The sequence below is a fragment of the Protopterus annectens genome, chromosome 9.part0, assembly GCF_019279795.1.
Source record: "Protopterus annectens isolate FY-2018-M chromosome 9.part0, PAN1.0, whole genome shotgun sequence".
In the NCBI taxonomy this organism is placed as follows: domain Eukaryota; kingdom Metazoa; phylum Chordata; order Ceratodontiformes; family Protopteridae; genus Protopterus; species Protopterus annectens.
In genome coordinates this window covers 1192359692-1192375927 of record NC_056743.1, presented here as the reverse complement: position 1 = coordinate 1192375927, position 16236 = coordinate 1192359692, and the positions used below count along the sequence as shown (strand labels likewise).

At 44.0% G+C, this 16236-nt stretch overlaps 1 protein-coding gene across 3 annotated transcripts in view; it reads left to right on the top strand.

Annotated features, from left to right (window-relative positions):
* YPEL4 (yippee like 4) overlaps positions 1 to 16236 on the top strand; it is a 117143-nt gene that overhangs the window by 81237 nt on the left and 19670 nt on the right. The window lies entirely within an intron of this gene.

Below are 16236 nucleotides of genomic sequence, written 5' to 3'. Positions count from 1 at the left end.
AAATTACAGTATGGAAGTAGGATACAACAATAACAACAATAATATATATATATATATATATATATATATATATATATATATACACACACACACACACACACACACACACACACACACACACACACACACACACACACACACACACACACACACACACACACACAATAAAGTAGACTAGCAGATATTCTTGTAAGTACTGGTGTGGATAGTGATTAAATCAGTCATCAAAGAAAAACAGAATTCAGTTTAAATTATCCTCAGATGACAAATGTACATATAAAGGCATTTAGTTTTTTTAATAGGTAGATTATGAGAATATTAACTAAAAACAATTGCAGGAAGAATACAGTATATTACTATAAGTGAAGAGGTGAAGGAGGTCAGAGAGAAGTAGGAGACGGTCAATTGTTATCACTTTTTTTTGAGGATGTTATAAAAGAAAATCTATTTAGAGGAAGAAAGGAGAGGAGAAAAGAGTGGGTAGTGGAGGAAAGAGGGAAGGGATTCAAATAGGGTGATTGCAGTGGCAAGTCCTGGTACAATTTTTTAGAGTTTTTGTAAATTCTTGGATTTGGGTACTTGATCTAAGGTACAATGATTTTTTTAGGTTTGTATTTAGTTGTTTTTTGCAGGGGGCAAGCCCCCTTTACCCTTGATGGGGGTGGTAAGCCTCCATATCCCCTGATCTTTTATATACCAGTTCTGCAGTCTTATCAACCTGGAGGAGGAAGAAATATCCCACAAGTGAATTGCTGCCAGCACACACTTAGGAAATCGTTGCAGTGTTGTTTCTTTGAAAAACGGTTTCAGCAGCATGCCATTTGTCTTATTTATGAGTGTTACTAATACAATTTCACCTTGAGCATGTATAGGAGTCATAAAATACAGCTAAAATATATACTGTGACATGGACCACATGTCCCTTTTCCTGCAGTGTAAAAACAGTAACTTCACATAACACACACAGAATTCATACACTCAGCCCCCCCATAAAACTGCCTCCCTAAATCAAACCCCCACAAATTAATTTTACTGTTATTAGAGCAAAAGCTTAAATGATTAAAAATAAACTAAAACTTTAACTATTTCTCATTTAAAACAGCATAAAAAGTAACTTTTTGCATGCAGACTGTTCCCCCCCCAAAAAAAACATTGTTCAAATAAATCAATCCCAAAAAATGAAATGTCTTCATATTAGAGTAAAGATTACAAAATAAGAGTAAAAATTAAATAAATAAACACTGACTCAAGTAGTCAATTAGAACATGGCATTACCAGCAAACAGACCTGACTGTAGCTGTCTAAACTAAATACAGTGCATAGCTAGACAATACAGCCCGTGCGGTGGTAGCGTTGTTGCCTAGCAGTAGAGGTTCTGTGGTTCGATTCTCGACTGGGACGCCTTCTGTGTGGAGTCTGCATGTCCTCCCTGCATTTATGTGGGTTTCATCTGAGTGCTCCAGTTTACTCCCACAATTCAAAGACAATACATCTGGAGTGTTTCTCCCCAGGCCTTCGTTGAAAATTGGGTTTGTTCCAAGTTGGACTTTCCCTGTCAACAGATGTTAAATAAATAAAATAAAAATAAATACAAGTAACAAATCCCAACATAGTCCTTATTATACTACTAAAATGCATCAGAAAATGAGCTAACAATGAAATTAAATATACACATACAAGCACACACATACATACGGATGTACATGAACTACTGCTAATGGTTAGAAAACCCAATAACTGCTTTGGGGATTCTCTCTTTATTCTAATAATATCGCCAAAATATGGAGCTCTACTGCTCAGTACATACTAAATACATCCAGGCTAACTCGGTTCAAAATCCTGCTTAAGAGCCACCTAAATGACAACTAGATATGCTCCTGCTCCTCACCAGACTGAAACTACTTCTCCTCGTGTTCTCCCCCACTACTGCTGTCATAACTACTCGTGTTCTCCCCCACTACTGCTGTCATAACTACTCATGTTCTCCCCCACTACTGCTGTCATAACTACTCGTGTTCTCCCCCACTACTGCTGTCATAACTACTCTTGTTCTCCCCCACTACTGCTGTCTTAACTACTCATGTTCTCCCCCACTACTGCTGTCTTAACTACTCATGTTCTCCCCCACTACTGCTGTCATAACTACTCATGTTCTCCCCCACTACTGCTGTCTTAACTACTCATGTTCTCCCCCACTACTGCTGTCTTAACTACTCATGTTCTCCCCCACTACTGCTGTAATAACTTCTCATATTCGCCCCCACTACTGCTGTCATAACTACTCATGTTCTCCCCCACTACTGCTGTCATAACTACTCATGTTCTCCCCCACTACTGCTGTAATAACTTCTCATATTCTCCCCCACTACTGCTGTCTTAACTACTCATGTTCTCCCCCACTACTGCTGTAATAACTTCTCATATTCTCCCCCACTACTGCTGTCTTAACTACTCATGTTCTCCCCCACTACTGCTGTAATAACTTCTCATATTCTCCCCCACTACTGCTGTAATAACTTCTCATGTTCTCCCCCACTACTGCTGTCTTAACTACTCGTTCTCCCCCACTACTGCTGTCTTAACTACTCATGTTCTCCCCCACTACTGCTGTAATAACTTCTCATATTCTCCCCCACTACTGCTGTAATAACTTCTCATATTCTCCCCCACTACTGCTGTCTTAACTACTCATGTTCTCCCCCACTACTGCTGTCTTAACTACTCATGTTCTCCCCCACTACTGCTGTAATAACTTCTCATATTCTCCCCCACTACTGCTGTCTTAACTACTCATGTTCTCCCCCACTACTGCTGTCATAACTACTCATGTTCTCCCCCACTACTGCTGTCTTAACTACTCATGTTGTCCCCACTACTGCTGTAATAACTTCTCATATTCTCCCCCACTACTGCTGTCTTAACTACTCATGTTCTCCCCCACTACTGCTGCCTTAACTGCTCCTATTCTTCCCCACTACTGCTGTCTTAACTACTCATGTTCTCCCCCACTACTGCTGTCTTAACTACTCATGTCCTCCCCCACTACTGCTGCCTTAACTACTCATATTCTCCCCCACTACTGCTGTCTTAACTACTCATGTGCTCCCCCACTACTGCTGTCTTAACTACTCATGTTAACTACTCATATTCTCCCCCACTACTGCTGTCTTAACTACTCATGTTCTCCCCCACTACTGCTGACTCAACATTAAAACTGTGGTAAGTAGAACTTTTGACAAACTATATTTAACTTGTCCTTTGACAGAACTATTGTAACTCTTCAAATGCTAATTGACAAAAATTGCTGTGAGGCACTCCACTCAGTTCTGTGATGTATATAATTGTGCTGTCTCTGTTAACTTTGTGTTGCACTACAGTTGTGTCCTTGTGAGATTTATGTAGAGTTTTTCTCTTTGTCTTGCGCTTTTATGTGCTCTGTATAAGACTGAATGTGGAGCTTTTCTCCCCCAGCCTCTGCTGAAAATGAGCAACCAGCCCAGTCGGACTTCCTCAGTAAACAAATGTTAACTAATAAAAAAAATAAACATAACATACATATCCGGAACTACTGGAATAAGCCATCCACAAAACCGTCCATTCATAAAATCTTGTTTAAAGTACATAAAGAAATAGCCGTGGAAAAGTAGGTTATTGAAACATTTTTTTTTTGTGTATTTCTTTAATATTAAAATTATAGCGATAGCTGGAATGCACATAATGTGGTTTGTGTAATATGTGCAACATCTTGTAGTGTAAGATAAGGGAATGTAGTTGGACAGTCCTAATTAAACTCATTTCCTAAACTTGTAGTACAAGATATTTTACGTACTGTAACTTATAGTGCTATCTCACATATTATGTATGCCAGATAGCCATGCATACATATACATGTATGCCACACAAATGTATTTATACTGAGTAACTTCAGAGGCGTAGAGAAACAGGAGAGAGAAGATTTTTTTTTCATGTGCTGACTACCAGAATATTACAGGTGTGCACATTCTTGGATATGACTGTATGACCTCTACATGAAGACCAGGAATGTGCATGTTTTCATTGGACTTATCTGACTACTAAACATGTTTAACTAAGAGACCAGCCCAGTGCTGAACTTGGTGCTATTGGTAAACACTTCAGTAAGAAGAACCAAGGTTGAAGTAATGCAGTAAAATTCAATAAATAATAATGTCTGCCACACACAAGCATACTGATATGTTTCAGGGTGCTTTCTGTGGTTGCTTTTTACTGAAAATTCTTCCTGGACCAATGGAATGTTTACTGTCACTGATGTCTGCATGCATTTGATGTAGCCCCCTGCATTGCTGGTATCATTTTATATGGGCTGTGCCTAAAGCCCAGGACTGTGATCAGTGACTGCAGCCATGACTGCTGGTATCATTTTATATGGGCTGTGCCTAAAACCCAGGCTTATGATCAGGTGACTGCAGCCATGACTGTTGGTATCATTGTATATGGGCTATGCCTAAAGCCCAGGCTTGTGATTAGGTAACTGCAGCCATGACTACTGGTATCATTCTATATGGCTGTGCCTGAAGCCCAGGGTTGTGATCAGGTGACTGCAGCCATGACTGCTGGTATCATTTTATATGGCTGTGCATAAAGCACAGGCTTGTGATCAGGTGACTGCAGCCTTGCAGCTTCTGTCTGTTTCCTTTTCTGCACCACTGCAGCATCTGATCAGCTTGTATGTGGGCTTCAAAAACTCCAAAAAAAATCCACATAGAAGGCAAAGCCACACTCAGAATAAAAAGTCAAAGCTAGAAATGTCTAAAGAAACCCAAAAACTAGTGCTAAAAGTTTGAGTTAAATAAAAATTTTAATTTTTACAAGATTTATTTGATGAGCTTGCATTTTCATGTCACTATACAATTTAATTTCTAACAATATGTAGTATTCCCTGTCTCTGGTCAGGTGACTACAACACTGTCTTCTGTCAATTTCCTTGTCTGTATTGCTGCATTATTCCCTCTCTCTTTTTCAGGTTACTGCAGCTTCCATCCAGATGTTCTTCGTGTTTCACTGTTGCAGTCCATTCACATTTGGGTTATCTGCCTGTAGGTAGCCCTCAGTTGGCCCGAATACCAGAGACTTAGTATTTCTGCATTGGATGCTGTCACTCCAAGACTGATGTCAGGTTGTCAGGGGTATTAGAACAGGCAACCGATGCCATTACATCAGTCTTTCTTGCCGAGGAGCCCGAGGCAGAAGCAGTTCGCAAGTGCCGGTTGGCCGCTACCTGAATTTTCGTTTACGAATTTAATAATCCTGAAGTCTTCTAAAGTTAAGTAGCCCATTGGGGATCCTTTTTTCTTGCTCTAACCAATGTCAGAAAAAGTTAACAATTGTCTTGCCTGTGGAAAGCAAATACCTCACAGAGATTTTCATTCTTACTGCATCACCTGTTTAGGCCCAGACCACGACATCCCTCGCTGTTGGTTTTGTGCCTTATTTAACGCCCGAACAATTCATCATCGGGCTCTCTTTTACACTAAATTCTTTTGTTGTAGATCTCCGAATTCTGAAATGGCTTTTGTAAGCCATCCGACTACTGATATTCTGCAAAAACGTAAAGATAAAGACAGAGACAGACCGCACAGGTCCAAAACTGCAGACGATGCTTCCGTTAAGCTAGTCGCCAGTCCGCCGGTACTCAGTGAGGCACTTTTGCAGCCCATGATGCCCGCTTCAATGGATTCGCAGGCCTCTACTGAGACCCTTTCAGAGTCTGGTATGCCTTGAGTCTCTTCATCGACTATGGAACCTGTGGATGTCTCTACCTTGGATGGGTCCGAAGCCGCTGAGCAGGCACCGGCTTCTGAGGCAGTTATTCACTCAACCGATGTTCGACTCAAACCGATGACTTCTTTTTTAATCAGAACTACCGAGTTTCTTAGGCCCAGGGTACGCAATACGCCTAGAAAACCGACGACCAAAGTGCATGCACCTGCTCCCATGCCACAAAAACAAATTCTTAGAATGGCTGACGACCTTATGTTGATTAGGGGAAATCAGCCTTCCCCTGCTAAGAGACAGAGTCCAGTCCCCTAAAGATCAGGAGTCCGATGACTCTCTGAAATTTCTGATTATGAAGACATGCCCTTATCTGCTTATGAGGATTCAGATGCAGAGGAATCCATTCCCTCTGCCTCCCCTCCAGAGGATTTTTATTTTGGTGAAACCTTGCATATCTAAGAAATCAGACCGGTACTACAGAGTATCTGACACTAACAAATTTATTTTCAAAAATCCTACTGCTGACCCACAGATCATTTCCCAGGGGCCTAAAGGTATCAAGGCTATTACAGCCAAGAATCCCATCCCTTCTGACAGGATTCCAGAGCTTTGGACAGATGGGGTAAGAAGCAATTCTTGCTATTAGGGCATTGAATTGTCAGTTTCATATTCTGAAGTACCAGCAACATACTATGGAACTTATTAAACAGAAAGTGGCAACATGTTTAGACTGTGCAGAAAATAAAGAATTGCAGGAGCGTATGTACTCTGCAAGCCAAGTCATCAAGCATACTTCGCAGTGTGGCTTTGATGCCCTAGAAGCATCTTGCCGGGCAGCTGTCACTGGCTCTGTACTGAGAAGACATACTTGGCTGAAGGAGCAGACCTTGCCAGACAATGTCAAATCAAAGTTACTAGACGCTCTTTGAATAAGGACTTTTTGTTTGGCACCAAAGCAGAAGAGGTTCTTAAAAGATAGAAGAAAAAGCTAAGTCTATGCAGACTGTTAAAGAATTCTTACAAGTGCAACCCCCTAGATTCAGTAGGCAATTGCCCTTCCAAACACTGGTCCTTTCCAGCCCCAGGGGAAACAGACCACCCAGACTTCAGTGTCTGGGTACTCAGAGCTCTAAGCAATGGAGTGCACCCACCCCTAAAGCAGGGAGTGGTAAGCCACCTCCTTACGGAAAAAGCTCACAATGACTTTTTTACTCCATTCCCCAGCCCTGCCCAATTGCTTGTGCCCTAATGAGGAAAACTTACCCTTCATGCAAAAAACTCGGGATGTCCATCACTCAGGACTGGTGGGTCCTCAACATTGTATCCCAGAGATACAAATTTTATTTCCATTCACTGCCAACCCCAAGTGGGTTTCCAGACCTTCCTCCAAACCAGTGGGCAGAGGCTCAAAACCAAGTACTTTCCCTGCTCAATATCAGAGCTATTCAGCTGGTTCCAGTAGAATAGAGGGGTCAAGGATTCTACTCCAGACTCTTCCTGGTACCCAGGAAAGAGGGCTCTTGGCATCCAATCCTGGATCTTTCCTTTCTCAACACTTTCCTGGTGGTGCCAAAATTCAAAATGCTTACCCTGCAACAGCTTCTTCCTATGCTAGCCAAAGATGCCTGGTTAGTCACCCTGGACTTAAAGAAGCCTATCTGCATATTCCCATAAGGGAATCATGCAGGAAGTATCTACGTTTCAGGGCAGGGTCTATGCATTATCAATCCTCTGCACTTCCCTTTGGCTTATCTACTGCACCCAGAGTATTCACAAAATGCCTGGTTCCAGCCATTGCATATTGCAAATATCCAGATTTACCCATACTTGGACGACTGCCTGATTTCAGGTGGATAGTCAGGAATTGCTGCTGCAGCACCTGACATTTGTGAAAAACCTACTCGCTTCCTTGGGGTACACCATCAATGAAAAGAAATCAAAACTGGTACCCAGTCAAAAGATTGTATTCCCGGGAGCAAGCTTGGACACAACTTCCCAGATGGCATTCCTCACCTCAGAAAAACAAGTCTATTTGACAGACTACTTCAAACAAATGGCCACCAGAACCCAGCTATTTGCAAGAAAAATACTGCAAGTCCTAGGGTTCATGGCCTCATGTATACTGCTGATTCCATATGCAAGACTGCATATGAGGAAACTCCAATGGTACTTAAAGTCTTTGGTGCCAACATTCTCAGGACCTGGAAACAGTCATTCCTATCATACCCTGTCTAAGGACAGAGTTCCTCTGGTGGGCATAAGGATGCAACCACAACAAGGGGCTGCCATTTACTCATCCCCAAGCTGCCCAGACCCTAACCACAGATACATCAGACTATGCCTGGGGCGCACACATGGACGGAATATGTATTCAGGGCCACTGGAGCCCAAGTTAAATTCATCTGCACATCAACCAAAAAGAGATGCTAGCTGTACAGAATGCCCTGACAGCTTTCAGAACCCTAATCTTTCCAGGACAACTGCTAATAAAAACAGACACCACAGTTCTGTGGTACATCAACAAGCAGGGGGGAACTTATTCCTACCCACTTTACAGGCTAGCCATGGCCCTATGGAACATGGCCTTGGACATTCAAGTCCATCTGCAAGCTCAGTTCCTGCCAGGCAAACAAAACTTATTGGCAGACGACTTGAGCAGAAATCTCCTAGACCCACATGAGTGGCAATTGGAGCATAGCACCTTCAACCTTCTGATCGAGAAATAGGGGACCCCAGAGGTGGATCTCTTTGCCTCCCCCCTACAACCACCAGCTCTGCAAATTCTGCACCAGGAATCCTCACAGCAGAGCCTGGAAAGTGGATGCCCTATCTTTTTAGTGGGTAAATCTCTCAATCTATGCCTTTCCACCCTATGCCCCTCCTTTTGAGAGTATTATTCAAGATAAAACAGGACAGACCAAGAACAATTCTGATTGTCCCGGACTGGCCATGCCAGGACTGGTACCCACTCCTGCACAGCCTGACATCGGTGCCACCCTGGCACCTACATCAGCATCCAACCCTCTTATCTCAGCAGGAGGGACAGATTCTGCATCCAACACTGCAAACCCTAAATCTTGCAGCCTGGCGTATTCCTTGAATTCTCCCCCAGTGACCTTAAGCAAACAGGTGCTGGGTGTCATTCTTGAAGCCAGAAGATCCACTACAAGAGAATCCTATGCTGATAAGTGGAAAAGGTTTTGCTCCTGGAGTCAGTCTAAAGGAGAGGACACAATTTTGCCCTACCTGCCTCTAATCCTGGATTACTTAGCAGATCTACTCCACAAAGGCCTGCCTTTCTCCTCCATTAAGATACATGCCTCAGCCATTTCTTCTCATTGCAACACGGAGCCCACCTCTCTTCTTGCACCTTCTTATCAAACAGTTCCTGAGAGGGGCAAACAACTGAAGGCCACCAAGGAGAGTACCCATCCCTGCTTGGGACCTTTAACTTTGTGTATTGGAAAAGCTCACACTTCCCCCCTTTGAACCTGCTGCGTCAGCAGACTTAAAATTCCTCTCTTGGAAAACAGCCTTGCTTCTAGCCATCACTTCAGCTAGAAGAGTGTCTGAGCTACAAGTACTGATGGCTGTGGCACCCTTCATTATTTTCCATGCTGACAGCATTTCCCTCAGGACTAACCCTTCCTTTATGCCTAAAGTGATGCCCAGTACGGCTCTCAAACAATCCATCCATTTGCCAACCTTCTTCCCTAATCCTCAAAATAAAGCGGAAAGGATCCTGCACTCCTTGGACGTGCACAGACAGCTCAGATTCTACCTTGATAGGATTACCCTTCAGAAAATCTGACCAGCTACTAGTCAGCTTTGCAACGGGGCAGAGGGCAAGGCCATTTCAAAACAAACTATTTCCAAATGGACAGCACACTGCATCCATTTCTGCTACAAGCACCATGGGAAACCAACCCCTCAGGGGGTCAGAACACATTCCACTAGGGCAACATCTACCTCTACAGCATTTCTTAGGGGAGTCCCTACCAGGGACATCCTGGAAGCTGCTACCTGGAGTTCTGTACACACCTTCACCAAGCATTACCACCTGCCTATCTTTTCCAAATCCAGGGCAGGATTTGTTACAGCAGTCTTGCAAGGCATACTAGCCAGCCCTAACTCTTCTTGACTGCCTCCACCCTTCTTCAGCTTTGGGAATCCACCCAGGTGTGATGACTGCAGCAGTGAATGTTAGTGTATTCACTGTTGCAGTTCTGGTTTCCCTCCCTGCAGTCACTGGTTTCTCTCTCTCTTTCTCCTATCTATGGATATTACTAACCCCTTCTGGGGTATTGGTATTGATATCGGTATTGGTATTAGTATTTACTTTTTACTGGTGGTGTTTTCTCCACCATAACCTAGCTCCCTATTTGGGGGGCTCCTGACATTTGGGGCAAGAAAAACTGATGTAATGGTGTCTGCTGTCTGTTTTTATGCTCCTGATGACCTGACGTCAGTCCTGGAGTGACAGCATCCGACGCAGAAATACTAAGTCTCTGGTATTCGGGCTGACTTAGGGCTACCTGCAGGCAGATAACCCAAGTGTGATGACTGCAACAGTGAATACACTCGAACATTTACATTTATGGTAAGTGTACACAACTGTTCTTTCCTTATCCATACTGACACAGCATTCCCTTTCTCTGTGGTCAGGTCACTACTGCTTCCATCCATTTCCTTTCTATGTTGTAACATCATTCCCTGTCTGTGTGGTCAGCTCACTGCTTCTTCTATCCATTTCCTTTTTCCCCAGAGCATTCCTTTTAATGTGGGCTAGTCAGTCCAGCTTCTATCCATTTCCTTTTATGCATTGACGCAACATTCTCTGCCCCTGTCTCTGTGGTAAAGTCAGTGCAGCTTCCATCCATTTCCTTTACTTAATTGCCACACCATTCCCTGTCTCTGAGGTCAGGTCAGTGCAGCTTCCATCCATTTCCCTTTCTGCATCACTGCAGCATCTGATCAGTGTATAGATAAGTCTTCCCTGTTTGTTGCTTACTGTGATGGTTAAACTAGTGTACTGTTTGGTGAGTGCAGTCTAGGTGTACTGCTGAGTCTTATACTACTAAATAATGAGGTTCTAGCTTTGGCTTTGTAGTTTGAGCGGTGTAGTTGGCTGCAAATTAGCATGATTAACCTATTTTTAATCATAGTTAGACTACTATTACAATGCTACCAAATTCTCACCCTCCCTCACCTCCCCGTGCACTTTTTTGATGTGCATTTCTGCCTCTGACTAGCATAAAACAATGCACACACAGTCTCCCTTCATTGACTAACCACTGTTTGCCTTTTGCACCTCTTATGTTTGGCTCCAGGAAAAATAGAAAGATTTGTTTTATGTACAGACACATTTCTTCTGACAGTCCAGAACTCACATTTGGTGAGCTGCTTTCACATGAGTATCCTTCCCCTCTTCCAGAGAATAAACACTTTTTTGTACACCTATACTGACATCAAGTGAAAAAATTCTGCTTAATATAATTTTCAGCTAGTTTTGCATACATCTGAACACACACAAAACTTTTGATAATCCAGGTAAGCTGTCATGTAAGTGTGATCACATGACAGCTGTGGTCATTTGCTTTTTGCTTTTATATATTGATTAATCCCCAAATAATAACATGCACATATCTGTTTTTTTAGATATACAAATTTCCCTGTAACAATTGTTTCTAAAATAAAAATAAATAAATAAATGCTATGTAAGCACTGGATGAAAGCAAGTTATCTCAGCACTCAGCAGATTGGCAATGCTTCTGGTTGTCGAGATATGTTGGCAGCCAACATAGAGGGAGTTTAGGGAACCATCACTGCTACCTTCTGTTAAGAGTGATTCTGCCAGCATGGAGTTGTATACAAAGTGTATGTTGATGCTCTTCGTGTTTCACTGTTGCAGTCATCACATTTGGGTTATCCTGCCAAAGGTAGCCCTCAGTCAGCCCGAATACCAGAGGCTTAGTATTTCTGCATCGGTTGCTGTCACTCCATGACTGACATCAGGTCATCAGTGGTATAAAAAGAGACAGCCAATGCCATTACATCAGTCTTTCTTGCCAAGGAGCCCGAAGCAGAAGCAGTTCGCATGAGTGCCAGTCGGTTGCTACCTGAGTTTTCGTTTCCGAATTGAAGTTGAAGTCTTCTAAAGCCAAGTACCCCATTGGGGATCCTTTTTTCTTGCTCTAACCGATGTCAGAAAAACTTAGCAATTGTCTCGCCTGTGGAAAGCAAACACCACACCGACACTTCATTCTTACTGCATCACCTGTTCAGGCCCAGACATGACGTCCCTCACTGCCGCTTTTGTGCTTTGTTCAACGCCAGAACTTTACGTCGTCGGTCCCTTGTTGTAGCTACATATTTTCGCTCGGTCCTCGAATTCGGATATGGCTTCGGTAAGCCATCTGACTACCGATCTTCCCGAAAAAACATAAGGATAAAGACAGAGACCGCACAGTTCCAAAACTGCCGACGACACTTCTGCTAAGCTAGTCGCCAGTTCTCCGGTCCTCAGGTGCTTTCGCAGCCCCTGATGCTCGCTTCTGTGGATTTGCAGGTCGCTACCGAGACCCTTTTCGAGTCTGGTATGCCGCGAGACTCTTCGACTAAGGATCCTGCGGATGTCTCTACCTTGGATGGGTCCAGAGCCACTGAGCAAGCACCAGCTTCCGAGGAAGTACTTCACACTACCGATACTCGACACAGACCGATGACTTCTTTCATGTCTTCAGTTCTTTCTAAAACTATCAAGTTTCTAAGGCCCAGGGTACGAACTATGCCCAAAAAAAACGACAACCCAGGCTCAGGAACCTTCTTCCTTGCCTCAATCTCAAATGCTTAAAATGGTGGAAGACCTTATTATGTTTATTAGGGGAAGCCAGGCTACCCCTTCCAAAATAAAGAGACTTATCCCCAGTAGTTTTATCTGAACAGGAGTCCGATGACTCTGATGCTTCCGAATATAAAAACATACAACCCCTTTCTGCTTATGAGGATTCTGATGCAGAGGAATCCATTCCTTCTGCCTCTCCACCCAAGGATATTTCATTTGAGGAAATGCTTTATAGTTTACAGGAGCATTTCCAGTGGGAATGTCAGGACTATCCTCAGTCAAAAAAGAGACTCGGGGAATTTTTAGATTTATCACAGCACAGACCTTTGGCCATTCCTCATGTCCTGGATGTTGTGGATGATGTTTTTTTGGAATCCAGTTTGACTCCTGACACCCTTCTTCCTGCTCCCAGGAAACCTGACTGGTACTACAGAGTCTCTGACTCTCACAAATTTATTTTAAAAAATCCTACTGCTGACCCAGAGGTCATCTCTCAAGGACCTAAAGGAATTGAAGCAATCTCAGCTAAAAATCCCACCCCCTCAGACAGGGATTCCTGAACTTTAGACAGATGGGGTAAAAAAGTATACACCTCTGCTACTCTTGCTATTAGAACATTAAATTGCCAGTTACACATGCTGAAATATCAGCAGCATACCATGGCATTCCTCAAACAAGAAATATCTTCTTTTCCTGCTTGTGCAGAAAATAAAGAATTACAAGAGCTAATGCATTCTGCAAGTCAAGTTACTAAGCACACCATGCAATGTGGCGTTGACGCCTTAGAAGCACCTTGCAGGGCAGCAGTCACTGGTTCTATCCTTGGAAGGCATGCTTGGCTTAAGGAACAGACCTTGCCAGATCATGTCAAATTCAAATTATTGGACACACCATTGAACAAAGACAATTTGTTTGGCACCAAGGCAGAAGAGGTCATAAAGATGGAAGAAAGAGCTAAATCTATGCAGACAGTTAAAGACTTCATACAGGTCCAGCCTCTGAGATTCAATAGGCATTGCCCCTACAAGCACTGGTCCTTTTCTACCCCCTCCTGGCCAGCTCAGCCCAGACCCAGGGAAGCAGACCCCCCCCCCCCAAACAGCAGCCCCAGAGAATGCAGAGATCTAAGCAATGGAGTTCCTCCTCTTCAAAAACAGGGAGTGAAAAGCCACCCCCTTATGGTAAGAACTCACAATAACTTTACACCTCCACCCCTTACCTCTGCCCAGCTGCTTGTGCCCTAGGAGGAAAACTCTCCTTCCATGCAAGCAACTGGTTCTCTATTTGTATTCCAGACTCTTCCTGGTACCCAGAAAAGAGGCCACATGGGGTCCTCAATCTATCCATTCTAAACACCTTTCTGGTGATACCAAAATTCAAAATGCTCACCCTCCAGCAGCTTCTTCCTGTTCTTTCCAGGGATGCTTGGTTAGCCACCCTAGACCTAAAAGAGGCCTACCTACATATCCCAATCAGGGAATCTTGCAGGAAATACCTACGTTTCAGAGCAGGATCTATGCACTTTCAGTTCTCTGTGCTTCCCTTAGGCTTATCCATTCCTCCCAGAGTTTTCACAAAATGCCTGGCTCCAGCCATTGCTTTTTACAGACAAAGAAATATTCAAATTTACCCCAGCTTAGACGATTTCCTGATTCAGGCAGACAGCCAGGAAAAGCTGTTACAGCACCTGACCTTTGTAAAGGACCTACTGATTTCCCTGGGGTATACTATCAATGAAAAGAAATCAAAACTAGTCCCCACACAAAAAATTATATTCCTGGGAGCAAGCCTGGACATGGCATCCCAGATGACATTTCTTAGTCCAGAAAAACAAGCCTGCCTGACATGCTACTTCCCTCAACTAGCCAGCAGAACCCAGTTATTCACAAGGAAAATCCTGCAAGCACTGGGGTTCATGGCCTTCTGCATTCTACTCATTCCATATGTCAGACTGCATATGAGGAAACTACAATGGTACCTAAAAAGCCTTTGGTGTCAACACTCTCAAGACCTGGAAACTATCATACCAATGATACCCTGTCTAATGAAAGATTTCCGTTGGTGGGCAGCAGCATGCAACCAGAATAAGGGACTTCCCTTCTCACAACCCTGTGCTGCCCAGACCCTCACCACAGATGCATCAGACTATGCCTGGGGTGCACACCTGGACGGCAAGTGCATTCAGGGCCATTGGAGTCCAAATCAAATTAATTTATACATCAATTAAAAAGAGATGCTAGAGGTTCAGCACTCCCTGATAGCTTTCAGACCCCTACTCTCCAAAACAGACAACACCACAGTGATGTGGTTTATCAACAAGCAGGGAGGGACTCGCTTTTATCCTGTCTGCAGGCTCACAGTGACCCTTTGGCACACAGCATCAGCCATGCAACTGCACCTGCTAGCACAATTCCTGCCAGGCTCCCTAAACTCTCTGACAGACAACTTAAGCAGAAACTTGCTAGGCCCACATGAGTGGCAGCTAGACCACAGAACCTTCACCCTTGTAACCCAGAAATGGGGCACCTCGAAGGTGGACCTCTTTGCTTCCCACTGCAATCATCAGCTCAGAAAATTCTGCACCAGGGAACCTCACAGCAAGGCCTGGAAAGTGGATGCTTTATCCTTCCAGTGGGTAAACCTCTCGGTCTATGCATTTCCCCCTGTACCACTCATTACAAGGGTACTGCTCAAAATAAGAGAGGAAAAACTGAGGGCAGTCTTGATTGCCCCAGACTGGCCATGCCAGCACTGGTACCTACTGCTGCACAGCCTGTCATCCCTGCCACCATGGCACCTACCTCAGACCCCAACACTCCTGACCCAGAGGAATGGAGAATTCATGCATCCCCAGTTGCAGACCCTCAACCTGGCAGCCTAGCTTATCCTCTGACCTCTCTTCAAGCTGTCAGCCTAAGCAAACAAGTCATAGATGTTATATGTGAGGCCAGATATACCCCAGCACTAGAAAATCCTATGCTGACAAGTGGAAAAGGTTTTGCACCTGGATCCAGGCTAAGGGAGCCAGAATGGCACAGCCCTCCCTACCTCTCATCGTGGACTACCTAGCAGACCTACTGCACAGGGGTCTATCCTTCTCTTCTATTAAAATTCATGCCTCTGTTTACAGCACAGAGCCACCTCTCTTCTCACACCCTCTTATCAAACCGTTCATAAGTGGGGCTAACAATGTACGGCCACCCAGAAGAGCTCCTACCCCAGCTTGGGACCTTAACTTTGTGTTGGAAAAGCTCACCCTACCCCCCCTTTGAACCTGCAGCTTCAGCAGAGTTAAAATTCCTCTCTTGGAAGACAGACTTGCTCCTCGCCATCATTACAGCTAGAAGAGTATCGGAGCTACAAGTGCTCATGGCTGTAGAGCCCTTCATCATTTTCCATGTTGCTAGGGTCTCCCTCAGGACTAACCCTTCCTTCATGCCTAAAGTGGTGTCCAGTGTAGCTCTCAACCAATTGATTCATTTTCCACCTTTTCCCTAACCCAGAAAACAAGGGGGAAAGGTTTCTGCACTCTCTAGCTGTGCACAGACAGCTCAGATTCTATCTGGACTGGACTAAATCTTTTAGAAAAACTAATCAATTGCTAGTCAGCTTCGCAGCAGGGGCAGAGGGCAAGGCCA